The sequence below is a fragment of the Rhinoraja longicauda genome, chromosome 5, assembly GCF_053455715.1.
Source record: "Rhinoraja longicauda isolate Sanriku21f chromosome 5, sRhiLon1.1, whole genome shotgun sequence".
Lineage (NCBI taxonomy): Eukaryota > Metazoa > Chordata > Chondrichthyes > Rajiformes > Arhynchobatidae > Rhinoraja > Rhinoraja longicauda.
This window is the reverse complement of record NC_135957.1, coordinates 64,090,083-64,117,983: the sequence shown is the minus strand read 5'-3', so window position 1 is coordinate 64,117,983 and position 27,901 is coordinate 64,090,083. Positions and strand designations below refer to the sequence as shown.

Genomic DNA, 27,901 nt, shown 5'->3' with positions numbered 1-27,901 from the left:
TTTTTGAAAATAATCAACGCCTTTATTGTTATTACCAAAATGCATGACTCCGCACTTTGCTGTACTGAATTTCATCTGGCACTTCTCTGCCCACTCTCTTAACCCGTCCAAGTCCTTCTGCAGAGTCCTTACTTCCTCTACACTGCCTGACCCTCCACCTATCTTAGCATCATCTGCAAACTTAGCCATAAAGCCTTCAATCCTCTTATCCAAATCATTATGTACCACGTGAAGGGAATCATGGCATTTCCACGTACCTTCTCTCCCTGACTCTGACAATTGGGGCCTGGGTCTAGTCAAGCAAAGCAGGGAGTGCAGAACACAGTGAGTCAGTGAGGCTGGCTGGCAGCTGCTCTTCCCGTGTTTGTTCACTCTCGCTTCATACCACAAGACCATAAGACAAGAGCAGAATTAGGCCATTTGGCCCATCGCGTCTGCTCCGCCATTCGATCTTGGCTGATCTGCTTTTTCCTCTCAACCTCATTTTCTTGCCTTCTCCCCGATACCTTTAACGCTGTCACTAATCAAGAACCTATCTACACTTTAAAAATACCTAATGTCTCGCTCTTCACAGCCAATGGTGGCAATGAATTTCACAGATTCTCTGGCTTGAAAAGAATTTCACCGATTCACAACTCTTTGGGTAAAGAAATATTTCCTCATCTCAGTCCGAACTGGCCTACCCCTTATTCTTAAACTGTGACCCCTAGTTCTGGACTCCCCAACATCAGGAATATTTTTCCTGTATCTAGCCTGTCCAATCCTTTAAGAATTTTATATGTTTCTATAAGACCCCCTCTTATCCTAAATTCCAGTGAATACAAGCCCAGTCAACCCATTCTTTCATCATAAGTCAGTCCCATCATCCAGGGAACTAGCCTGGTGAACCTACGCTGCACTCCCTCAAAAGCAATAATGTCCTTCCTCAAATTAGGAGATCAAAATTGCACACAATACTTCAGGTGTGGTCTCACCAGGGCCCTGTACAACTGCAGTAGGACCTCCTTGCTCCTAAAATCAAATCCTTTCGCAATGAAGGCCAACATGCCATTAGTTTTCTTCACTGTCTGCTGTACCTGCTACTTTCAGTGACTGATGTACAAGCACACCCAGGTCGCATTGCACCTCCCCTTCCCCTAATCTGACACCATTCAGATAATAATCTGCCTTCCTGTTCTTGCCACCAAAGTAGATAACCTCACATTTATACCACATTACACTGCATCTGCCATGCATCTGCCCACTCACCCAACCTATCCAAGTCACCCTGCAGCCTCATAGCATCCTCATCGCAGCTCACACTGCCACCCAGCTTTGTGTCATCTGCAAACCTGGCGATGTCACATTTAATTCCCTCGTCTAAATCGTTAATATATATTGTAAATAACTGGGGTCCCAGCACCGACCCTTGCGGCACCCCACTAGTCACTGCCTACCATTCTGAAAAGGACCCGTTAATCGCAACTCTTTGCTTCCTGTCTGCCTACCAGTTCGCTATCCATGTCAATACCCTACCCCCAATACCATGTGCCCTAATTTTGTACACTAATCTCTTGTCAAAGGTTTTTTGAAAGTCCAGATACACCACATCCACTGGCTCTCCTTTATCCATTCTACTTGTTACATCCTGAAAAATTAGAGAAGATTAGTCAAGCATGATTTCCCCTTCATAAATCCATGCAGACTTTGACCGATCCTGTCATTACATTCCAAATGCCCTGGTACAACATCTTTAATAATCGATTCAAGCATCTTCCCCACTGCCGATGTAAGGCGAACTGGTCTATAATTCCCCGTTTTCTCTCTCCCTCCTTTCTTAAAAAGTGGAGTTACATTGGATCAGTTCCTGTGGACTGGAGGGTAGCCAGTGTCAAGAGAACATTGGAAAATGATCACCAATGCATCCGCAATTTCTAGGACCACCTCCTTGAGTTCTCTTTGATGCAGACCATCAGGCCCAGGGGATTTATCTTCCTTCAGTCCCAACAGTTCTCCAGCACCCTGCCTTCTTTATTTGCATTGTTGTCTTCAACACGTCTGTAAAGCTGCAGCAAGCAAGAATTTCATTGTTCACATCCCGATGCATTAGACAATGAAACACTCTTGATTTGTAGCAACAGACAGCAGAATCAATTAGCAACAAATCTGAAAGTTGCTTAAACATCATTAATGGAGGAGGGATGGATCCCTCCACAGCTAGGCACAGCTTCAGCAAATGAGGAATTCAGTTTCAACTATGCAACATCGAGGAAAGCCCTTAAAAGGAACATGGAGCTGCAATTGGCACATGGAGTTGCAGTTTGGCAGTGCTGCCAGAAATTAACACTGCCCACGAACTAACATTGAGAACAGTCTACTCTGTCTGGAAGGACTGTGAGGTTGTGGTGGGCGAGAAATCGTGGCTCATGGACCGGTGTCCATCCTGTACAATATAACAACCATTGTGTTCGCTCACCACCATATTGGAATCAATTCACATGCAAACCATCATTAAAGGCAAGATACAAAATGCTGGAGTAACTCAGAGGGTCAGGTAGCAAGCCTCGAGGACATGGTTTGGCACCAAGGAATGAATAATACTGCATTCATATTATCAGTCAATAGGTAACTATTTATGTCATGGTACACCTTTAATATGGAGGCATGTAGGAACAATTCAGAGGAAAGGTGACTGATGACTAGCTGGCAAACTGGATTTTGGTAGCCCTTGGCCCACATTTCCAAGATCACAATGTGTTTTAACAAGAGAATATGGAGGTATATTACTAATTAATTGTTGCTTATATTTAAAAGTTACTTCTAGATTGGCACCTGCATGTAAACGACTCGCTCCTTCTCTTATGGGAATGCTAAGTTATATAATGTTTAACTAATCCAAAGCACAACACGCTGTACAGATCAGAGCAAAGCAGCTTTGAGCTACATTCTGTGAATTTAAATCCACAGAATAAAAATACCGCTTTCCTGGAATTGTAAATCTATACAAATCCCATAAACTCAAGTCCAGGAGACTGAGAGGGGCAAGATCTCCGCACGATAATGCTTCAAATGCAGAGAAAACAATTACACGATTACATTGAATGAATTAAATGCTCGGGTAATTTTCCAATACTTTTCAGAATCATGTTTTAAGTACCAAAGGCCGTTAATAGGATTTTGCAAATATATTCGGATATTTTACAAATTTCCATTTGCTCCGTTTATCTGATTGCTTACTTATAGTTGCCAGCTGTGATTTTTCCTTCACGGTTAGCAGGCAACAACAAAGCAAATCTTACATTTCACCTCCAATCACCAGCCTCGACATCCTTTTGACATTTTCAATTTGACATTTTCACGTTTTGACATTTTCAGCACTTGGAACACAACTCCAATCGCAATTTAGCTTCCCTGCCCCTATCACTGTGGGCAGCACAGTGGCACAGTTGGTCGAGCTGCCGCCTCTCAGCAGCAGAAACCCAGATTGCATCTTGTCCTCGGATGCTGTTTGTGCGGAGCTTGCATGTCTTCCTTGTGACCACATGCGTTTCCTCTGTGCTATGGTTTCTTCTCACATCACCAAAAAGTATGTGTTAATACAATAAAATAATACAATACAATAAATACAATAAAATAATGGTTAATATGTCAATTATCCCTGGTCTGTGCAGGGAGTGATTGCAAAGGTAGGATAACATAGAACTAGTGTGAATGGTCAGTGTGGACTTGGGCCGAGAGGCCCGTTTCCATGCCGCATCGCTACATGAAACTTTCAGCATTTGCAAAATTACTGGACCTCTGATTCACTCCTGCACCTCCATCAAATTTCTGTTTTCCGTTCCACACAACAACAGGAGATGTCACACATGCCCTCTCACCTCCTCCCTCCCCACTCTTCAGGGGAACAAACATTTTTTTCCTCGGATACGCTCGACCACAACTTCTCTATTTCCTGCACTTCTGCTCTCATTCCCTCTCACGACCACCAGAACAATCTGTTTATCTGGTCCTCGATTTCTACAATCAATTGATCATTCTCTGTAATTTCTTGTTGGGGTATCAATGGGATGGGGGGAAATCACTATTCACTTTCCTTCTTGCAACACTTTCCCCATGCAATCAGTCGAGATGCTAGCACCTAACTTTTTTATTTCTTCCCTTGCAGGGTCCCAAATAGACTTTCCTGGTGAAGTAACAATTTACTTGCACATGTTCCAATTTTGCACAATGCATTCAGTGCCCACGATATGGTCGCCGCTACACTGCAGGAAGCAAATACAGATTGATGCAAGAGTGACACTGAGCGTCCTGTCTCATGTACCTTTAATTCTTCATCCAACTCTCAATTTGACCCATCTTCTTTCACCTACATGTGGCAACATGGCCCAATGCACGACGAAGAAACATCAGTTCACCATCGTGCCAATGTCATAACTCTCAGAACTTAATATTAAATGTAACCATTTCAGGTTGCCCCTTTTGTCGTCTGTCCATGGACATGGCGGGACCTTTCTTTCTGTTTATTTATTTCTCGTCCATCTCCATCTCCCAGTTTTTAAAGTAGTTGTTACCTTGACAGACATTCCCTCTCTTATCCATACCCTGCTATTTCTGCAACTTAACACCATTCCAGTTATGGATGTTTCATCTTTCCAGTTCTCATATAAGATCGAGAACCCAAAATATAAAGTCTAAATCTCTGCACACGGATGCTGCATGACCTACTGGGTTCTTCCAGCGCTTTTGTTTCAGAAACCTTGGTTACGGAGTGCCTCTCCCCAGTGATGAAGTTTAAGACATCCTATATTACAGGACATCTTTGCACTTCATGATCCCTTCAATTTATGCAGGAGCACGACTTCATTCTCTAATAAAAGCTGTTTCTTGCAGTTGAGTAAAATGTCATTCTGTGGAACATCCAGTACTTCAAGTGTATTAAATGTAATAAAAAGGAACTGGTTGATTCCTTGCTGGTAAACATGTTGGTTTATACCAAAAAATAGACACAAAATGCTGGAGTAACTCAGCAGTCCAATGAAGGATTCTGACCCGAAATGTCACCTATCCATTTTCTCCAGATACTGCATGAGCCACTGGGTTACTCCAGCAATGTGTCTACTTCCAATGCATGTTTGTTATGGAGTCGTCAATTTTGCACTGTGCTTTGATTGACATCTCTGTAATATCAAAGGCAGGCTCCCCATGTTAGTGCCCTCTTTTCCTCAAAGAAATTTCCTGAATCGTGCAATATGGAACCATCTCTTAGGTTATAATAATAATAATAATAATGCATTACATTTATATAGCGCTTTTCAAACACTCAAAGACGCTTTACAGGGATTACTAGATTAACATGGTGCAATGTCACAAAATCTCTAGCCCGTTCAAGATCTCTATTTTCCCAACAATAATGATGTGTCATTGAGCAGAAGCAATACCTCTGTGGCTCCATAAGCATTATCTAGTGATACATAATTTCCAATTTCTATTTCAGATTGCAGAAATCATTTGTTTTCAAAATTAAAGATTATCACAATATTGTGTTTGTTTAGAAGATAAATAGCTGCCAATTAAGCTAAATGAAAGAAAGTAATCAATTGATAGATTTTCGTTGAACGGTGTGACAAAGCAGCTAACAACATTGCAGTGAATAAGTCATATCAGCAATTCATGAACGCAACCTCTGTTTTATCAAGGCAAATAGATTGTCTTTCAAATCATTGCATCTCCTTTGTAGTTTCCGTGGCCTGATGATGAGATTATTGAATCTCTTGCAAATGAAAACTAATCTATGAATTGATTATTTCTAATAGATCATGTTCGACAAAAAAAAACATGGATTTGCAGTAATTTTGATTAAAATGAAGATTGTTGACATTGTTGTGCAAGATTGTTGTACAAGAAAGGAGCGAAGCAGAATAGTGGAAACCATAGGCCGGTTAGTCTGACTTCAGCGGTTGGTAAGATTTTAGAGTCTATTATTATAAAGGATGAGGTTACAGAGTACTTAGATGTTCGTGATAAAATGGGCCGAAGTCAGCATGGTTTTGTGAAGAGGAGATCTTGCCTGACAAATCTGCTGGAATTCTTTAAAGTAAATAGCTGGACAGACAAAGGGGAGGCAATGCAAGTTGTATACCTAGATTTTCAGAAAGCCTTTGATAAGCTGCCACACGTGAGGCTGCCTAGGAAGATGAGAGCCCATGGTTTCAAAAGGCAGATACTACCATGGATAGCAGCTTGGCTGGATGGCAGAAGGCAAAGAGTGGCAATAAAGGGGGCTTTATCTGCTTGGTTGCCAGTGACTAGCGGAACTCCGCAGGGGTCGGTGCTGCGGCCGTTACTCTTCACGTTGTATATTAATGATTTGGATGAGGGGATTGAAGTCTATGTGGCCAAGTTTGCAGATGATATGAAAATAGGTGGAGGGGCAGGCAGTGTAGAGAAAGCAGGGACTCTGCAGAAAGAATTGGACAGGTTGGGAGAGTGGGCAGAGAAATAGCAGATGGAATATAGTGTAGCAAAGTGTGGAGTCATGCATTGCGGTAGTAGGAATAAAGGCATAGACTATTTTCTAAATGAATTGAATTGAATACTTTATTGTCACATGACAAATCACAGTGAAATTATTTGCCATGGTATGCAATTAGCCGCCCACAAGGGGCGCTTACAAGGACACCCCTCCAGTTCTTCCCCACCTCCCCCCATGCCAGGTCCCCCATTGTCCATTGTTCTTGACGGTGGGCCCCCACGACGGGTCCCAATTGTCTACCGTTCTACCCCCCCCCTCATGGCGGTTCCCCCATCTCATGGGACCTCTTCTCTACCTTTAAAGATTGTTTGCCTGACATACAGCACAAGATTATCAGTAATTCCCACCATCTAACTCTCAAGATAATCACAGGTTTTCTGCTATTTCTTTCAGCACTGAAAGATAAATCAGTGCCAGCACATCAGGGTCAAGTATGAATAAGTAATAAAAAGGCATCTTGTGGCAGTAAGGCAGTGTGAGGAGGACTCGATATACATTTCACTTTTTCATGCTTAGACAATACATGCATCCTTTAAATGTCATTAAATTATGTTTCATTTACATCAACATTGTTTCTGCTATCAATATTTCATTGCCCATTGGCTTAAAATTGTACTCAAGTACTGAAGTATAAGAAATGAAGCTGTCAAAATGTCTTACAGCAACAAAAACGAACATTAACAGAGAAGAAAATAAAGCCATTTAAGCAAAATATGGGCTGAGATTCCAGACAGAATCATTTTTACGTGAGCTGAAATGCCAACTTTAATCTCCATTGGTGAAAAGTAAAATGAGCAGTTCTCATGGGATGCTCAGGGCAGGGTACAGAATATGCCATTTTGTCACATCTAATCCTGTTTATTACACCACTTTCTTAGGCAGTTCCTCAGGATCAAGGATGACTTGCTTTCACTTCAGTTTGGTGGGTTTGAAAATGGCTGAGAAGTCTCATGCAAGACCTGTAATCTCTGCCACAGATGGGACAGATGGTAGTGGCAGGGGCAGTGGATAATGTCTACTCCTTCCAATATGCACGTGGCCTCCAATACAATACAATACAATACAATATATCTTTATTGTCATTGTACAGGGGTACAACGAGATTGGGAATGCGCCTCCCATACGATGCAATAAATTAATTAGCTAGTCAGTATTAATTTAAACAACCCAATGAAACAAATTGGAACAGTTTTAAAACAGAATAAAGTGCAAGTAGATCTGTGCCGATTCACTGTGCGATGTGACCATCTGGCTCAGCAGGACTGGTTCATAGCAGCTATGGCCCTGGGGATGAAGCTGTTCCTGAGTCTGGAGGTGAGGGCTTAGAAGGCCTTGTATCGTCTGCCCGATGGTAAAAGTTCGAACAGACTGTTGCAGGGGTGTGAAGAGTCTTTGTGGATGCTGGTGGCTTTTCTGAGGCATCGTGTGTTGTAGATGCCCTCCAAGGCTGGTAGCTGTGTTCGATGGTCCTCTGAGCTCTATGGACTACCCGCTGAAGAGCTTTCCTCTCTGCCTCCATGCAGCTGAGATACCACACAGGGATGCCAAGTGTTAGGATGCTCTCTATGGTGCAGCGGTAGAATGTCGTCAGCAGCTGTTGGGGTAGGCCAGACTTTTACAGTGTTTTTCTCCATGTGCTTTTGCTGCATGGAATGAAGAGGCTCAGTACTTATCCAAACACTCTTCCTCAAAATTGAATGGTCAGAATCCAGCAAGTAAGATGGGAAGTTATCATTTCACATACCCCCACCTCCCACCCACCATTATCCCACCAACCCCCAAGACAACTTTGAGAACTTCCTTGGATTATTTACTCCGAGCTCCATCATGGGAAGGGATTTCCAGAAGATACAGCAGAGCACCTGTTTCAGCAAATAGACACAAAATGCTGGAGTAACTCACAGGGACAGGCAGCATCTCTGGAGACAAGGAATGGGTGACGTTTCGGGTCAAGATCCTTCTTCAGACTTATCTTCGATTTAAACCAGCATCTGCAGTTCCTTCCCACATTACTGTTTCAGCAGTATGGTGTTAGCTATGTAGACAGTGTGACCTCTCAAATATAACTGCTTGAGCATGATCAGACCATCAACAAGGAGACTGTTGAATCATGAGCAGTCATGGTCTTTTGTCCTTTTCCTCTGTACAGTGGATTATCCACAGATAAATGTTGGTAGCTTTTGTCCAGTGCTTCAAGGTGCCAACTGTAGGTTGTCTTCATCTCCAAAGTATACACAAGGGTAGGGAGCACTGTTCATTGGCAGAACCGGTTTGAGAAATTGCTCTTTGTATATTTTGGCCTAAAACTGGTCAAATACCATACCGAAACACGAGTGAAAATGGTGAATTTTATCACCGGGTGGAGATTCCCAAGGTACAGAAATAATTAAAACTTTCAGGGCCACACCACGAACCTTTATTTGTGGGAAGGGTGAACGTGAAGCTTGGTGTAATGCAAGAGCAAGTTAACAGAGGGGCTTCCTATTTTCTGAATATTTAGGAATAATCCATCCTTGCTTATCCTTCGTCAAAAGAGTCAACAATGAGCTCAGTCTATAAATGTGTTTACCCGTTACACCTATACTTCCGTCGAGACAAGGTAATTTTAATTGAAGAACATTTTGTATTTGCTCATAATCTGTTTTGAGATCACCTGGTCAATCTTCTCAAAACTGGCTTAGTGTCAAAATCATAAAGGCACATGGCACAAAAACAGGCCCATCCACCACCATGTGCTAGCAATCCATTAATTATCCATTTACACGTCCCATTTGCCAACACGGCCTGATTCAAGATTCCAACTATCTTTAACTAAAAAAAACCTCTAATCTCCTCTAAAGGAGATTCCTTTCCTTTTAGTTTAAAAATTATCTGCCGATGGGAAAACAAAATTTCTTACCATCTACTCTATCTCTGCCAATATAATTTTGGATATCGCGATAAACTCTCCTCCATTCCAAAATAAATAAACCCCAGTCTAGCTACACTATCCTCAAAAGTGAAAGTTCCATCCCAACAAACATCCTGATGAATATCCTCCCCATCCCCATCAGTGTAAAAACATCATATAGTGCAGAGACCCAAGCTGTACACAGAACTCCTGCCGTGGCCAAACCAATGTTTTCTAAACATACCAGAAGGTCTCGGCTCTCACATTCTATGCCCTAACAATGGCAAGTATTTGAATCACTTTATCGATCTGTGCTGTCACCTTTTAGAATTCTTGAACAGAAGAGTCTCTGTTGCTCAATACTCTAAAAGGCCATGTATTTTATATGTATATAAATACTTGGTAGTATTCCCAAATTGCATCACCTCACATTTATCCAGATTAATTTTCATCTGCATTGCTCAACTGATCTTACTAACTCATCATTATCGAATGTAACCTAGGATTACCGTTTTCACCATAAATGACCCCAGTGATACTTATTTAGTTTATGTTTAGTTTGGAGATACAGAATGGAAACTGGCCCTTTGGCCCACCGAGTCCACACCGACAAGTGATCCCCGCACATTCACACTATCCTACACAAACTAGGGACAATTTATACCATTACCAAACCAATTAACCTACAAACCTGTACGTCTTTGGAGTGTGGGAGGAAACTGAAGACCTCAGAGAAAACATACGCTGTCGCGGGGAATATGCACAAACTCCAGAGAGCACCCGTAGTCGGGATTGAACCTGGGTCTCCGGCGCTGCAAGCGCTGTAAGACAGCAACTCTACCGCTGCGCCACCGTGCCGCCATTACTGCCACCCACTTGTGTCAGCTCTGAACCTACTAACCATACCTCCTACATTCACATCCAGATCATTAATGTATATAACCAACGTTAAGATACCCTTGCTTACCCATCCCACCCCCCCAAACAAAAATAAAATATAATATTTTTGTTGTTTTCTGGGGTGAGAATAACTTCTAGGTGTTAATTACTGTACTCTAGGACAGTCCAAGCACAAAAGACATTCAGTGGCTCCTGTTGGTTGAGGGTATCAAGTTGACCGAGAGATGCTTAGAGGTTTTGTTTTGGTTGGGACCTGTCATGTTGATGGTAGACACAAAATGTTGGAGTAAATCAGCGGGGCAGGCAGCATCTCTGGAGAGAAGGAATGGGTGACGTTTGGGGTCGAGACCCTTCTTCAGTCATGTTGATGTTCCTCTGTTGCCATCTAGAGATGAGGGCTATAAGTTCCACTTCAAAAGACTAGGTAGCACCTAACCAGGCCACAGGAAATGGTTGATGAGTCTACACAAAGTGCAAGGTGCTTTTGGTAAAAAAATGACACCAAACAGGGTCAGAGAGCTATACAGCATGGAAACATTTGACCATTTGGTCAACATTTCCATGCTGATAAAGTTGGCATTCTGTAGGAAAATAACTGTAGATGCTGGTACAAATCGAAGGTATAAAAAAATGCTGGAGTAACTCAGCAGGGCAGGGAGCATCTCGGAGAGAGGGAATGGGTGACATTTCGGGTCAAGACCCTTCTTCAGACAAGTAGCCATTCTGTGCTCATCCCACTTACATGCATTTAACCTACACTGCTCCAAACCCTTCCTATCCATGTGTTTTTTGAAAGTCTTAAATTGTATCTACTCCAAGAGCTTCTTCTGACAGCTTGTTCCAGATGCGAACTGCTAGAGAGAAAAAGTTGACCCTGACTTCCTTCTGAAATCTTTCCCCTCTCATTTAAGCTTTAGCTTTCTGGCTTTAGAAACCTCTACCTGAGGATTAAGACCATACTGGCCCCTCATAATTCTGCATATGTCACTAAGGTCACCCACCGTGCAGCAGAGAAAAGATTTTGGCTCTCTACCCTATATATGTCTCTCATGATTTTATATACTTCTATCATGTCTGTCCTCGGCTTCTGATACTCCAGGGGAAACAATCCAGGTTTACAACCTCTTCTTGTAGCTAATCCACACAACATCCTGTAAACCTGCAGCCTCTCCAAAGCTTCCTCATTGGGGTGACCAGACTGCACACAATTCTCCAAATGCAGTGTAACCAAAGTATCATAAACCTGCAAGGTGACCTCTTGACTCTTACTGTCAATACCCCAACAGATGAAGACATGCATACCATACGCCTATGTACCACTCTAGCTACTTGTGCACCCACTTTCCTCGATTTGGACCCCAAGATGCCTCTGAACGTCAATGCTGTTAAGTCCCACCATTTACTGTACATTTACTTGACAATTGACCTCCCAAAGTTCTAAGACTTGCCTGGATTAAACTGTATCTGCCATTTCTCCACCCATATCTTTAACTGAACTTCACTGTCCACAACTCCACCAACCAATCTGTTGTCTGCACAGTTATTTACCAACCCATCTCCATTTTTGTGCAAGTCATTTATACATCACAACCAACAGAGATGATGGCCCTGTAGCATGGCGACTGTGTGCTAGTCCCAGAGTAGGATCTGCTACCATCCATTAACAGAGGTTCCACATCAAGATCCACAAAGGATCTGGCACCAATTTGACACATGGATTTGTTTGGAACTTAGAGAAAAAAAAAATTCAGTACAGAAGAGGCAACTATTTCCATTCACACTCTGTTTTCAGCCAAAGTGGCAATTTTCACAATAACACAATCAGCAGCTGTTCAGTTTAAACATATGCAAGAATAAAAGCATAGCTCAAGTGTGCTTGATCTGCCATTCAATGATGTTATATCTAACTTTCTATCAAAGCTCCAATTTTCTGCACCCAATTCCCATTTTTCCCTCCTCCTTTAATATTAAAAATCTGTCATCTCAGCTGTGAATATGCTGAACAATAGACCATTTACAGTGATTGGATGCATCAATGAGCCATGCCCAGGACAAATCTTCAAAGGTATGTATGCCCTGGAACGACGTTTGCTCTCTCTACCACCAACCCATCATCTAGCTATGGATCCTCAGGTTTTCCCATCCAAAGATAACAATCAGCTCCTTGGTCTTGCTGATGTTGAGAGCAAGATTGTTGTTGTGGCATCATACAATCAGATTTTCATTCTCCCTTCTGTAATCCAACTCATCATTACTCATTATTCGTCCAATAACGGTGATGTATCAGTGAATTTAATGATGACATTGGAACTGTGTCTGGCTACAAAGTCATGAGTATAAAGTGAGTAGATAAGGGGACTGAGCACACAGCTCCGAGATGCTCCTGAGTTAATGGTTATCACGGAGAAAGTGTTGTTACCAATTTGTACTGATTGTGGTCTGCCAGGATGTCAAGGATCCAGTTACATAGGAACGAGCAGAGAGACCCATTTCATGATGTACATGTTATTATTGTCCAACTAGTCCAGTGCAGAGTAGAGTGTCAGTGAACTCACATGCCCCGTGGATCTATTGTGGTGGTGGGCGAATTGTAGGGGATCCAAGTTCTTGCTATGTTAGGACTCCATATGCACCATAACTAATCTCTCAAAACAGTTCATCACCATGACATTAGTGCCACTAATCGGTTGTAATTGAGGCATGTCACCTCACTCTCCTTGGGCATCAGTATTATTGATGCCTTTTTAAAGCAGGTTGGAACCTCGGATCTTAGTAATGAGATGTTGAAGATGTCCACAAAAACGCCAGCCAATTGGTCTTCACAGGCTTTACGCACTCAGCCATGAACAATGTCGTGTCCAGACGCTTTGAGGATTCACCCTCATGAAGGATCTTCTGATGTCGGCCTCAAACTCTGAGGTTATAATGCCATCAGGAGCTATGGGGGCCCCCAAGATACATCGATATTCACAGATTTAATATTAAAGACATTACTAACATTGAGAGACAAATAGCAAAGTATTGTTTGCATGTCCAAAACCAAACACCCCAAACAAAGTTCTGTTACAGTGAAATATTGCCAGATGAACAGAAGAAAAGACAAGAATATTCTTAAATTCACCTTAGAAAGATTATACATCGCACCAAGTTTTCAAATCAATAACCAATTGCAGCTCAAATTACAACGGCAACATCAGAGTTGACATCAAAACCTCAAGACAAGTGTAGTTACAGGAGTGATGCAGCTGGTAGAGCTGCAGCCTCACAGCGCCAGAGACTCACGTTTGATCCTGACCTCGGGTGTTGACTGTGTAGAGTTTGCACATGTCCTTTTAATATGTCTAACTGCATGATTAATTAGTGTTTAGAGTTTAGAGATACAGTGCGGAAACAGGCCCTTAGGGCCCACCGGGTCCGCGCCGACCAGCGATCCCCGCACATTAATACTATCCTATACCCACTAGGGACAATTTTTACATTTACCAAGCCAATTTACCTACAAACCTATACATCTTTGGAGTGTGGGAGGAAACCGAAGATCTCAGAGAAAACCCACGCAGGTCACGAGGAGAACATACAAACACCGTACAGACAGTGTTGTGGCAATCTGTTATATACATAATTTTCTTATATCATTTTTAATGGGTTTTCCAATATCCACGTTGCAATAATGGAAAGAAGACAGAATGTAGTTTCAAAGTACAGGTACCTTATTTATCTGGTTGGAAAGATTCTCAACATTGAGCCAGAAATTTAGCATTCAGCTCGAAGTGCTGTGAACATGTTGTTGTCACTGATTAGTAATTTACACTTTGTTCAGTCCCAGACTGCAAAACGAACAAGCCTTAAAATTCCAGAATTAGTGCTCATTGAATACACAAATAATTTAAAACTCTCACCCATATATAAAAATACCTTGCAGTCAGTACATTCCATTTTTTAAAGATGCAAATGAATATATGCATATAAAATAGCCTGACATAACCTGTCCATTTTGTAAGAGCTCGAACTCAGAATTTCCAAGCAGCTGTCAACCTACAGAAACTTCACCCTCAAATTGACATCTGCGTACATTTAAACCCCTTCAAATCATAGAGTCATACAGCGTGGAAAGAGGCCCTTCGGCCCAACATGCCCACAACGGCCAACATGTCCATGCTACATTAATCCCACCTGCCTGCGTTTGTCCCATATTCCTCCAAACCTGTCCTATCCATGTACCTGTCTAATTGTTTCTTAAATGTTGGGATAGTCCCTGCCTCAACTACCTCCTCCGGCAGCACGTTCCAAACACCCACCACCCTTTGTGTGAAAAAGTTACCACTCAGATTCCAATTAATTTTTTTCCCCTTTAACTTTAAACCATGCCCTCGATTTGCCAGCTATGAGTAAGAGAATCTGTGCATCTACCTGCTCAATTCCCCTCATGATTTTATATAGCTCTATTAGATCACCCCTCATCCTCTTGCACTCTAAAGAATAGAGTCCCAGCTTACTTCTTCTTCTTTCGTGTCCATCACCCCAAGTGCATGAAGGAGAGATATAGGAGGTCCTTCCTTCCCGCTGCTGTGAGACTGCACAACCAGCACTGCTCCCAGCAGACGAGTCAACAATAACAGCTAAGAACACACAGAAAACTGATGACAATTTATGTATCTTTTATTTATAATGAATGATCTCTTGCTCTCTTGCTATCCACTTTGCTGCTGTAACACTGTAAATTTCCCCGGTGTGGGACGAATAAAGGAATATATTATTATTGTTATTATTATTCAAATGTTACATCACTATCATCGTCCGTCCTGAAAAGGAAGCTTCCAGCAGCAATCAGTGGGAGCCTCACGTACAGTAGACGATGGTGGTAGCAGAATTAGCTCAGGACACTTCCAGTTTCCAGCCCTGCGATGTGGACGCTTCTGCTATGGGGCCCCCAGACTACTCAACCTCTCCCGATAGCTCAGACCCTCGAGTCTTGGCAACATCCTTGTAAATCTTCTCTGAACCCTTTCCAGCTTGAGTGCAAGCAACTCTAAAGTAGTGGCTTTAAAAATAGTTAAACCTCATTTGATCATAGATCAAAGACACATCAATGCTCCAGATTCCAAACTATTATTCTGTTAAAATTATTTCCAATCCATATTAAAAATGATATGCCTGTTGTGCCACTATTGCTAAATACCATTGCAGTGCAACATATTTCCAAAGACTGCATCCATATTTAATATAAATATTTGATATGCAAGGGAACATAAAAATGAAAAATGCACATTTTAAAATGTGAACTGGAGTGGATAAGCACACTTGATGCAATTATTACCCTGCACTCGAATACCATTTCACTTGAAATATATTATTTTTTATTCCAAATTTACACCCATTTCAGGAAATCGACAAATCTTCACAATAATATGTACATTTCATAAAACAATGCTAATCCTGGCACTCCATCTATAATGTCTGAAAAAAAGAGAGAAACATATAATTTTAATATTTAATTGTACAAATAAGATTCAAAATATATAAAACAGTCTGAAGAGGGATCCTGACCCAAGACGTCACCTATGCTTCCTGACCTGTTGAGTTACTCCAGCATTTTGAGTCTTTTTTAAAAATATAAAATTCTGACAGAGCACAGAATAATAACCAAACTGATGAACCCTGAATTACAGCTCAAGAAAACCATCACCATTGAAAATTTATGTAAAGCACTTTTTCCCCATCAGAGATACGGTCCCACAGAATGTTGTTTTCTCAAATCATGTCATTTTACCAGTGACGACCAAGTGAACCTGCCAACGTTATTTTGTTGCTCAGACCAACATTAGGCTTGGGGGATGGTCAAGTATCATGCGAAAGAAACAATAAATGTTGTCAGTTGTTTTGGGTTTGTGTTACGTGTCAATTTAGTTGGCCATCCCAACCGTCACTCCTTTGCCACACCGTTTCCAGTCTAGGGAAATACCAACACGTCTCAGAATGCTGGTGGCAGCACGGTGGCACAGCGGTAGAGTTGCTGCCTTGCAGCGCTTGTAGCGCCAGACCCGGGTTCGAAACCGACTACGGGTGCAGTCTGTATGGACATTGTACATTCTCCCTGTGACCCCGTGGGTTTTCTCTGAGATCTTCAGTTTCACCCGCACTCCAAAGTCGTACATATTTGTAGGTTAATTGACTTGGGTTTGTATACTTGGTATAAGTGTAAATTGTCCCTCGTGTGTGTAAGCTTGTGTTAATGTGAGGGGATCACTGGTCAGTGCGGACTCGGTGGGCCGAAGGGCCTGTTTCCGCGCTGTATCTCTAGACTAAATTAAACATGCCATGCTGCCCTGCTCTTCATCTGCAAGGCATTTACTCTGAGCTCGTAGATCAGGAAAAGGTTGAGGATGTGGGAATATCAGATAAAGGGATGGGATTGAAGGATCAGGGTTCATGGGAGAAAGGACGGTGTAGTTTAGTTTAGTTTATTGTCACGTGTACTGAGGTATAGTGGAAAACCTTTTTGTTGCGTGCTATCCAGTCAGCGGGAAAACTACACAGTTCTGTAGGGTAGGTAAAGGGTTAAAGGAGGTGAATTTGTCATTGATGTCCACCTTCAGTGAGCAGTGATTCCCCTTCAACTGAAAATAATCTACAATATTTCAGGAAGACACAAAATGCTGGAGTAACTCAGCGGGTCAGGCAGCAACTCTGGAGAGAAGGAATGGGTGACGTTTGAGCCGAGACCAAGGGTCTCCAGCATTTTGTGTCTACCTTCAATTTAAACCAGCATCTGCAGTTCTTTCCTACAATATTTCAATCTTGACGCACCTTGTTTGGTAGGGCGTTGTGTGGAAAGAGCACGTTCAAAGGAGGTAACTCTTTATCAAACTGTTTACTCATTAATGTAAGGCCCATCTTCTGATAAACCATGGCAGAATCAATGTTGGTTTGGATTTCCTTCTCTGATTGCACATATGCAAGCATCATCAACAGATAATAATTTGAAGCGCAAGTTTGTATCATCACTTCAATATGTGCAATTACAACAGATCATGATTATGCTTGTATTAATGTGGATATAGAAATATATAATAGCAAAGCTGACTCATTTTTTTGTGGATGCAAGATTAATATCAGAAATATTTAATTACTAAATTTTTCACCACACATTTGATTAATAAGTTGCCTGATCATTAAAAGTGGTGCTGATAATTTATTTGCACATGTTGGAAATTTTCTGAATCCACTCCTCGAGCAACATCATGGCTCCATATGTAGGTCATACCTTCTGCACATCTAGCACCTGACCTCCAAAACGGGCACCTTACTCTAAGTTTCAACATGCAAGGAAATTCCCAGAAGGGCACACACTTCAAGGATGTGCTCAAAGTCACCTTGTCGTAAAGGTCATTACCCACTTCGAGGAATCCCTGTCCTTTGACCACTTAAAATAGAGAAAGATTCTCCATGAAGGCACTCAGCACCACATTTCTTCAAACAGTACTACTAAGACCATTCACAAGCAGAGGAGTACATAAAATGCCAAACTACCCACCCATTCCATTAAGCAGCACTTGGCCCATAAGAAGCAGCATTTGCTGAGATAACACAAGACTCTATAGCATCTCAAACTCCACAGAATTTAAGTGAAAGGAAATTAACCCCAATCCCAAAGGAATACCTAAAGACGAAGGTGGTACACTCTTTGCATGGAGACACTGCAGTTTAGATTATAAATGAGCACATAATAATTCGGTATGGCATGTTGACCTTCACTGCGAGAGGATTTGAGTTTAGGAGCAAGGAGGTCCTATTGCAGTGAGACCACACCTGGAGTTTTGGTCTCTTACTTTGAGGAAGGACATTATTGTTATTGAGGGAGTGCAGTGTAGGTTCACCGGGTTAATTCCTGGGATGGCTAGATTGACATATGATGAAAGAATAGGTCGACTGGGCTTGTATTCACTGGAATTTAGAAGGATGAGAGGGGATCTTATAGAAACATATAAGATTCTTAAAGGATTGGACAGGCAAGATGTAGGAAAAATGTACCCGATGTAGGGGGAGTCAAGAACCAGGGGTCACAGTTTAAGAATAAGGGGTAGGCCATTTAGGACTGAGATGAGGAAAAACTTTTTCACCCAGAGTTGTGAATCTTTGGAATTCTCTGCCACAGAAGGCAGTGGAAGCCAATTCACTGGATGTTTTCAAGAGAGAGTTAGATTTAGCTCTTAGGGCTAAAGGAATCAAGGGATGTGGAGGGAAAGCAGGAACGGGGTACTGGTTCTGGATGATCAGCCATGGTCATATTGAATGGCGGTGCTGCCTCGAAGGGCCGAATGGCCCTATTTTCTATGTTTCTATACAAGTGTATAAAATGGACAAAATAGCTGATATCATCACCTGCCCTCTATCGTAACCGAAAACTACAGTTCTGATTCCTCACGTGAATGACGAGTACAAGTTAAAATTGGAACAACCTTTAAATCAATAGTAAGGCAGTTTATAATTACAATGAATTACAACATTTCAAAACAAATAAATTCATAACATTCCCTAAACATTTTAAGTATATTATCGCAGCATTCATTAGTTTAAGAACGTATCAAATTTATATTTTCACTTTGTTGTAAAATGGATTATAATTTTAATTATATCCAATATCTACTCGCAACTCGGATGAGATCATAATATCGAATTCCTGTCCAAACTCTCCCTTTTGAAGCAAGGTCACGTAGTGTACTGTCTTACAGCTAGCTATGTTGCCATGGTAAAGCTAAAGTCAATTAAAGTCTTATGACAGAATAAGCTATTTTCACCACATTTACAGCGTCCCATATAACAGGGCAATGCAAACCATACAATCCCGGCGAACACACAAATCTTAAAGGCTCGGAAACAGTTTTAACGCCAAGCTGATAATATATACGGACCACCAACAGAATATTGCCATTTCTAACCCTGCATTCAGAAGCCCTCCGGTAATTTCTACTCCCCGGAACCACTGTCTGATCCTTAATTACACGTAGCAACTTGCACTCACCCCATGCGTCTGCTTTTAATTATTTGGGTGCTGCGTTTATTGTCCGGCTTTGCATCCTGAGAATTTTGCAAATGCGAGTCATAATTTTTCATCTGCACCGTAGACGTACACTGGCAAATCTCCTGGTCTCTTGTACGCCCGACGCTGCTGAGAGCACGGCTTTAACATACAACTGGAGCAAAAGCGCCACCGTGCGCACTGTGATTTACGCGTGACGAGCAGCGCTCTGCTCTGTCCGCTTCTGTCAATCTGTGGAACGTTGTGCTGGCGAGGGCGAGGGCGAGGGCGGGGGGAGTTGAGGGAGACTTGAGGATTTCACCTTGGCCCTGACTGCAAGCAACACCTTTGCATTTTTTTCTTGCTCACTCTTTGCACAGCTTTTGGTCGTTTCTGCAGTCGCTGAAGAAAAGAAAATCACAGGGCCCCGCATCCATTTGAAAATGAAACTGCATGAATTTAAAATAGGTCTACATTTTGAGAATCAAAATAAAGAATGGGCACTCTGATTAATAGGATTCTCAAACTAATCCTTCGTTTTACTTTGGACTCTGCTGCTGACAAATAAACAATTAGATTTCTAAGTGGAGGAAAAAGTGTGCATTCAATATTGTTCTTCCCTTTATCCAGATGGAATTTAGTTTTTTTTTGTTTTGACTGAATAAGAATTATGAACTTGAAAAGTCCAGAATTAAAAATGTTATGACATTATAGTATAGTACCAAAATTAAGCATCTTTAAAATATTGGCGATTGTGTTTTATTTTCTACAAACATTCACCAAAAAACATAAGTCCTGAAAACTTGCCCATACGCTTCTGGTAATGCCATTTTGAAAGTGACTATAGCAAAGTGAAAAAAAAATCTCTCATTGATGACTTTCTCTTTCTTGCTTTAACTATTATCTCTTTCTACTTCCACATATTAGTACCTCACCCAATTGCAACACTATGCCCTCAGCGTGATGGCTGACAAAGAAGATTTGCATTAAAATAGCATTAATTTAATTTTTTCATGAACTTTGTGCATCGATACTGAAATTTGTCATATCTCACACACACAAAATATGACAAGTTTAGAATTAAATAGTTAAGTTATTTAATGAGCAAAAAAAAAAGCATGAACTAAAATAATCATTTGTGGTTCCAAACTATAATCAAGTCACCGGTACAAAAAAAATCAGAATCGATAAATTCGCTTTTTTTGCATTATTTCTGTTCCAAGAAGCTCACAATGTGTGGGAGAATGCCATCTCTATTGCATTACATTCAGCCCTGGATCACCTTGACAGTAAGAGCCCCTATGTGTGGATGCAATTCAATGACTGCAGTTCAGCCTTCAACACCATTATAAAGAATAAGCTCGTCCCGAAACTTCTGGAACTTGACCTTGAGGATTCTGTCTGCAACTTGCTTCTGGACTTCCTGACTAGTGGACCTCAGTCTGTTAGAATGGGTTATACCATTTCCTCCTTCCTAACCTCCTTCCTGGTGTTCCTCAGGATTATGTGCCCAGTCCCTTGCTCGACTCTGTACACCCATGATTCTGTGGACAGGTACAACACTGACTTGGTATTTAAGTTCACCAATTATACTACCGTTGTCAGCCAGAACAACAACGATGAAACAAAGTGCAGGAAAGAGCTCGAAAACCTTGTGTCATAGAGTCAGGACAATAACCTACCACTTAACCAATTCCTTCTCTCCAGAGATGCTGCCTGTCCCACTGAGTTACTCCAGCATTTTGTGTCTACCTTCAATTTAAACCAGCATCTGCAGTTTTTTCCTACACAACCTAGCCCTTAACATCAGCAAGAATGCAGAGTTGGTTGTTGACCTAAAGAAGTGATGAGTAAACATAAACTCACCTTCATCAACACAGCTGCTGTAGAGATGGTTAACAATTTTAAATTCCTACATATCCATTTCACCAGCAACCTAATCTGGTCCCTTTACAATGATGTGGCGATCAAGAAAGTGTATCAGCATATTAATTTTCTTAGGCATCTAAAAGATTTGGAGTGTCCACGAGGATTCTCTCAAACTGCTATGGATGCGTTATAGCAAAATCGTGATGGCATCTCAGCCTGGTAAGGGAAATGCTGAGTCTGAAGAAGGGTCTCGACCCGAAACATTACCCATTCCTTCTCTCCAGAGAGGCTGCCTGTCCCGCCGAGTTAGTCCAGCTTTTAGTATCTGTCTTCTCTTGACCGCCTGAACCTGCTGAGAGTATTGAATACATCCCATCCATCATAGGCCTGTCACTATCCTCCATCCAGTCCATTTTCACATCTTAATAGGCTGAGATGACACATCCATTGATGCCCCATCAGTCCACATCTAAACTTTCAACACAACTCCCATTCCCTTTTCTCTCATTTTTCAGATTCAGATTAGTTTATCATCATATTGGCCAGATAGCAATGAAATTACTTGTTCACATGAAGCTCAGAGTAAACTATTTATACAGTAATGATAAATACAAGGGTGAGCCGCACTGCCCTAGAAGCTGCAGCTCACCTGCAGTCCGTCTGTCTTTTGTGTTTTTTGTTGTTTTTTGTCTTGATTGTAGTTTAGATGTGATGTAGTTTTTTGTGGTTGTGTACTACGTTGGGGGGGGGGGGTCTCTTCCGAACGGAGACGCGACCTTTTTTCTGGGTCGTGTCTCCATTCCCGCTGCGGCCTACCATCGGCCAAACACTGGAGCTGGCGGCCTCCACCTGGGACCACCTGGGCTCTGGTTTGCAGAGCCCGCGGACTGTACTTACCATCTGGCTGCCTTTGGAGGCTGTGGTGGCGCTGCGGGAGCGGTTGTGACTCGCCTTCGGAGGCTCCGGATGCTTCGGCCGCGGGTCGCGGGCCGCGTGGACGTCGGAAGCTCGCAGGCCCCTGGGTGGGGACCGACATCGGGAGTTCCGGCAGCGGCAGCGTCTTCGTCCGCCCCGAATCGCAGGGCTTGGGTCGGCCCGCTGCAGACTTTTCACCATCCGGCGCGGCCTGGAACATGGCAAGTTCAACAGCCTGACCGCGGGAGAAGACGGCAGGGGAAGAGAAAAGACATTCTGGCCTTCCATCACAGTGAGGTGACTGGAGGAAACTCACTGTGATGGATGTTTCTTTTTTTTGTTTTTTGTTTTGTGTTGGTTGTGATTGTGTGTGAAATTGTTTATTTTTATTGCTCTATTGCTGGACTGTGGGTGACCTTTCATTTCACTGCACATCTTGTATGTGTATGTGACAAATAAACTTGACCTGACTTGACTTGTTGACTTGTTACAATGAGTGCAAATGAGCAGCATGGTGCAACAATTGTAGTGCAACCTAAGGTATTGCAAAAATTATTAAAATACAATAATGGAATAGCCGAATGAGATAGAACTAAGAATAAGAGTACACAGCAGCATCTCTGGCAAGTGGGTGTGAAAAGGTGATTGGTTCAGTAGTCTGATAGCAGCAGGGAAGAAGTTGGTCGTTCGATCTGGATGTCTAAGCTTTCAAAGTCCACATTCTCAACATTCTTTGAATAAAGGATTTTATTATTAATTTATTTTTAGATTGCATGGCAATAAGTTTAAAAAGAAGGCCTCCAGGTGTGCTCTTCCTCACAACTGGATGTATTTTCCCTGCATTTGCTGTATGAGATCCTTTCATAATTTTAAAGAGCTCTCTAAACTCATCTGTCATTTTTCCGTTCTTAATAGAAAAGATACAAGACCAAGGGTGCCTTGTTACATTACACTTCCCATGGAGGCAGAGCAATAAAGATTTACTGAGTTGATCCTTAGGATTAGCAGTCTGTCCTGTCTGGACATTATCTTAGTGGAATAAATTGAGTCGATATTCTCCAGAGTTCAAACGAATGGAGGTGGGCTCAATGAGCTTTTATTCCCATAACCGGACATTCTGAAGGCAGGGAGCACAATCTCAGGATAAGTAGTCTAAGACCGAGATGAGGAAAAAAAATCTTCTTGTTGAGTTGTGTGAATCTGTGGAATTCTTCTTGAAGAGCTGCGAATTCTCTTCTGCTGAGTATATTTAAAGCGGATTTAGCAGATTTATGGAATCAAGGGATTATGAAGATTGAGCAGGAAACTGGATATGAGATAGAGGTTTAGCTTGGATCTCATCGAACAATGGAGCAGGTGTGAGGAGCCATGTGATTCATTCCTGCTCCTGTTTATCTTCTTACCTTGTGCAAGAGAGAGAAAATGTGAATGAATAAAGAGAGAATTTTATATAATAAAAGAAAATAAAGAGAAAATATCCATCATGATTTTCAAGCATCCTAAAGCACTTAATAACTAATAAACACACTTGAAATCCCATCTGGAAGATCTTCCGAAAATGTAGCGCCTAGGCCGGGTAAGGCGGCCGATCTCAACCTCATCGGGACTTCCGCGCTGATCGTCGGATCAAAAAAGACAACTGCGGCCAGGGCTCTGGAACTCAAGCCTGGCAAGAGCCATCATTCCTTGAGCCAACTTCCAGGGCCAATTTTATGGGCCAGTATCTTGGCACCCCCAAGGCCATGACCTCTGTTGGTCTGGCAAAACAGATAATACGGCAAGGCTCTGGAACCAAGGGTGCTGAAAAATCGTTGGTGGGCCTGTACTGTATATCATCAGATAAGGCTTTAATTTAATAATTAATCTGAAACATGGTATCATCTCAGAACCTCATCATTAAAACATAGAAACGTAGAAAATAGGTGCAGGAGTAGGCCATTCGGCCGCTCGAGCCAGCACCACCATTCAATATGATCATGGCTGATCATCCAGAATCAGTACCCTGTTCCTGCTTTCTCCCCACCTCACTTGATTCCTTTAGCAATCTGGATCATTTGTCCAAATTCCTGAATAAATATTGTATTTCACCAACATTTAACTCGTAGTTGGATGTAAACCTAGAGTCAAACTGATAAGAAATTGTAGAGAATTGAAACCAGATTAATGCTTTATAAGATAAATATGTTGAACAATATATCACCCTCACAAAAATGCAAACAAAAAAACATGAGGAATAAGAAACTAAGAGAGTTGAAGATCATCTTAATCAAAAGTGTCAACAATTTGCTCAATGCAAACGTTAAGAAAGCTGTTGCCAAATATTATGATCAACCTGGGTGTGCAGCGTAGGTTTACTAGGTTAATTCCTGGAATGGCGGGACTGTCATATGTTGAAAGACTGGAGCAACTAGGCTTGTATACACTGGAATTTAGAAGGAAGAGAGGAGATCTTATCGAAACGTATAAGATTATTAAGGGGTTGGACACGTTAGAGGCAGGAAACATGTTCCCAATGTTGGGGGAGTCCAGAACAAGGGGCCACCGGTTAAGAATAAGGGGTACGCCATTTAGAACTGAGATGAGGAAAAACTTTTTCAGTCAGAGTTGTGAATCTGTGGAATTCTCTGCCTCAGAAGGCAGTGGAGGCCAATTCTCTGAATGCATTCAAGAGAGAGCTAGATAGAGCTCTTAAGGATAGCGGAGTAAGGGGGTATGGGGAGAAGGCAGGAACGGGGTACTGATTGAGAATGATCAGACATGATCACATTGAATGGCGGTGCTGGCTCGAAGGGCCGAATGGCCTCCTCCTGCACCTATTGTCTATTGTCTATTGTCTAACCTCAGACTTTAGAATCCGAATATACTTTAAATTACTGGTAAATCGACTCTGCAAGTCTGTGCTCCAATAACATACTGTACATATGAGAGCAGACTTCAACAATCCATAGGTCAAAAGAGGATAAGCACCTGCCATCTGATTCAAATGTAAGTTTTATATGTTACATTCTATATTGGAAAATCTTTCAGTTTGCCATGAGTTGACGGTCTAGATTAAATAGTCAATATTGCCAATTTCCTATCATTAAACTTTAATCATTAACATATACAGTAGTAATGATTAATATCTGAAGTAATTAGGTAATTGTGATACAAGATCTAGTTTTAGTTTAGATTATTTATTTAGTTTAGTTTAGTTTATTGTCATGTGTACCGTGGTATGGTGAAAAGCTTTTGTTGCGTGCTAAACAGTCAGCAGAAAGACAATAAATTATTACAATCGAGCCATTTACAGTGTACATGATAAAGGAATAATGTTTAGTCAAAGGTTAAGCCAGCAAAGTCTGGTCAGGGCTAGTCCAAGGGTCACCAATGAGGTAGATAGTAGTTCAACACTGCTCTCTGGTTGTGGTAGGATGATTCAGTTGCCTGCTAACAGCTGGGGAAAAACTGTCCCCGAATCTGGAGATGTGCTTTTTCACACTTCTATACCTTTTGCCTGATGGCAGAGGGGAGAAGAGGGAGTGGCCGGAGGGGCAATTCATCCTTGTTTATGCTACTTGCCTTGCCGAGGCAGCATGAGATATAAATGGAGTCAATAGAAGGGCTTGTGTGATGGTCTGGGTTGCATCCACAATTCGCTGCAATTTCTTGCGGTCTTGGATGGAGCTGTTCCTAAACCAAGCTGTGATGCATCCTGATAAAATGCTTTCTATGGTGCATCTGTAGAAGTTGGTGAGAGTTGTAGGGGACATGCCAAACTTCCTAAGCCTTCTAAGGAAGTAGAGGCATTGGTGTGCTTTCTTGGTTGTTGCTTCAATATGGATGGTCCAGGAGAAGTTGTAGCCGATATTGACTCCTAGACATTTGAAGTTTTCAACCATCTCTACTTCAGCTCCATCAATGCAAACTGGGGTATGCGTACCGCTTCACTTCCTAAAGTCAATCACTATCTCCTTTGACTTGCTGACATAGAGAGAAAGGTTTTTGTCTTGACACCAGGACACAGGGTTTTCGATCGCCTTCGATCCTCAATCTGGGGATATAGTGTATTTCTGACAGAATACTTACCATATTGAGGATTCATAATTGAAAACTAGAGCAATATTATGTTTGCCTATCTCAATCCAACTCAATAATTAGAATTGTAGAAACAAGGAACTGCAGGTGCTGATCTACAAAAAAAGATACAAAGTGCTGGAGGAACTCAACGGGTCAGACAGCATCTCTAGAGAACATGAATAGGTAACGTTTCGGGTTGGAACCCATCTTCAGACTGATTGTGGTGAGGGGTGGAAGAAAGCTGGAAGAAAGGAGGGCAGAACAAAGCCTGGTAACCAATAGGAGGATACAATCACCCACACCAACCCCCATCACCAACCCCCTCACCTGCATCCATCTAGTTTTTGCCAGGCTTTGCCGTCTCTTCCAACTTTCTACCCCCCCCCCCCCCACAATCAATTGGAAGAAAACTGGAAGAGATGTGGAGGAGGGCCAAATCTAGGCAAGTGGTAGGTGGATACAAGTGTTTGGTTTAGTCCTGCCCCCCCCCCCCTCCACCTCTCTTCCAGCTTTCTTTCCCCCTCTTCAATCAGTGTGAAGAAGTGTCCTGTCTGGAAAAGTCATCATGTCCATTTTCTCCAGAGTTGCTGCTTGACTCGCTGAGTTACACCAGAACTTTGTGTCAATAATTATCCTTGTTTAAAATCCTACTTGTTTGGATGCGTTTCCTCTTTGGAAGATTAACGAATATCTGACTATTGTGTTCTGCATGTAATGCAAGGAGCTTCAGTAACCTATCTGCTTTGCTTTGTCCTTGACACTGCTTAAATAAGAAAAAAATAGTTCAATTTTTATGTCACGGCAAACTACTTCTCCAGCTAACTGCATTGTAATAAAAAATTCTTCTAACATGAAACTCATTTTAAAAAACAGTGATGAATTAATGAAGATAGTATGTCACCAGAAAAAACCCCCTGATTATTAAAGATGATAAAAGCAGTGATGAGATTTTTATGTTATCACTGCAGCTCATGCCAATACATGCACGGGGCAGCATTCAGACATTGGCCTAATTTTGCAAAAATAGACACAAGAAAATTATCTAGGCCACTGAAAACATCACTCCCATGTCCACAATGACCTAATTTATGTCTGTAAAAATCCATGCACAAAATTGGACAAAAATAGAACATTTTTAAAACATTCAACATTCAGGCAGCATTTGTGGCTCGAGAAACAAAGTTAATACTCTAGCTTGAAGACCCTTTGTCATGAATGGGAAAGAGAGGAAAAAAGAAAAACAAGTTTGTGGAGAGAGGCCAGAATCGGCGTGATGTGGTCCCTTTTACGGGTACCCGTCAGGAGTCTCGCTGCGGCGTTTTGGACCAGTTGCAGGCGGGACAGGGATAATTGGCTGATCCCAGTGTATAGGGAGTTGCAGTAGTCTAGGCGGGAGGAAATGAAAGCGTGAATGATTTTTTCAGTGTCGTCGAATTGGAGGAAAGGTTTGATTTTAGCTATGGTACGAAGTTGGAAGAAGCTGGCTTTTACCACAGCGTTGACTTGCTTGTCAAACTTTAATGCAGAGTCAAATATCACGCCGAGGTTTTTGACATGCGGTTTGACTAGGCAGGATAGGCTTCCAAGACTGCCTGTTATCGATTTGATGGAGTCGGGAGGGCCGAATAGGATGACCTCAGACTTGCTCTCGTTTAATTGGAGGAAGTTCTGAGCCATCCAACATTTTATGTCCTCAAGGCAGTGTAAGAGGCTGTTTAAATTTGACCGGTTGTTGGGT

At 41.9% G+C, this 27,901-nt stretch overlaps 1 protein-coding gene across 3 annotated transcripts in view; it reads right to left on the bottom strand.

Annotated features, from left to right (window-relative positions):
- The window catches only part of klhl32 (kelch-like family member 32), a 191,308-nt gene extending 171,807 nt beyond the window's left edge, over positions 1 to 19,501 (bottom strand). For all 3 annotated transcript variants that reach the window (XM_078399687.1, XM_078399688.1, XM_078399689.1), the window contains exon 1: positions 19,324 to 19,501. The gene's annotated coding sequence lies outside the window, so the exon portion shown is untranslated. The remainder of the gene's footprint in view (positions 1 to 19,323) is intronic.
- Between the last annotated feature and the right edge of the window lie 8,400 nt (positions 19,502 to 27,901).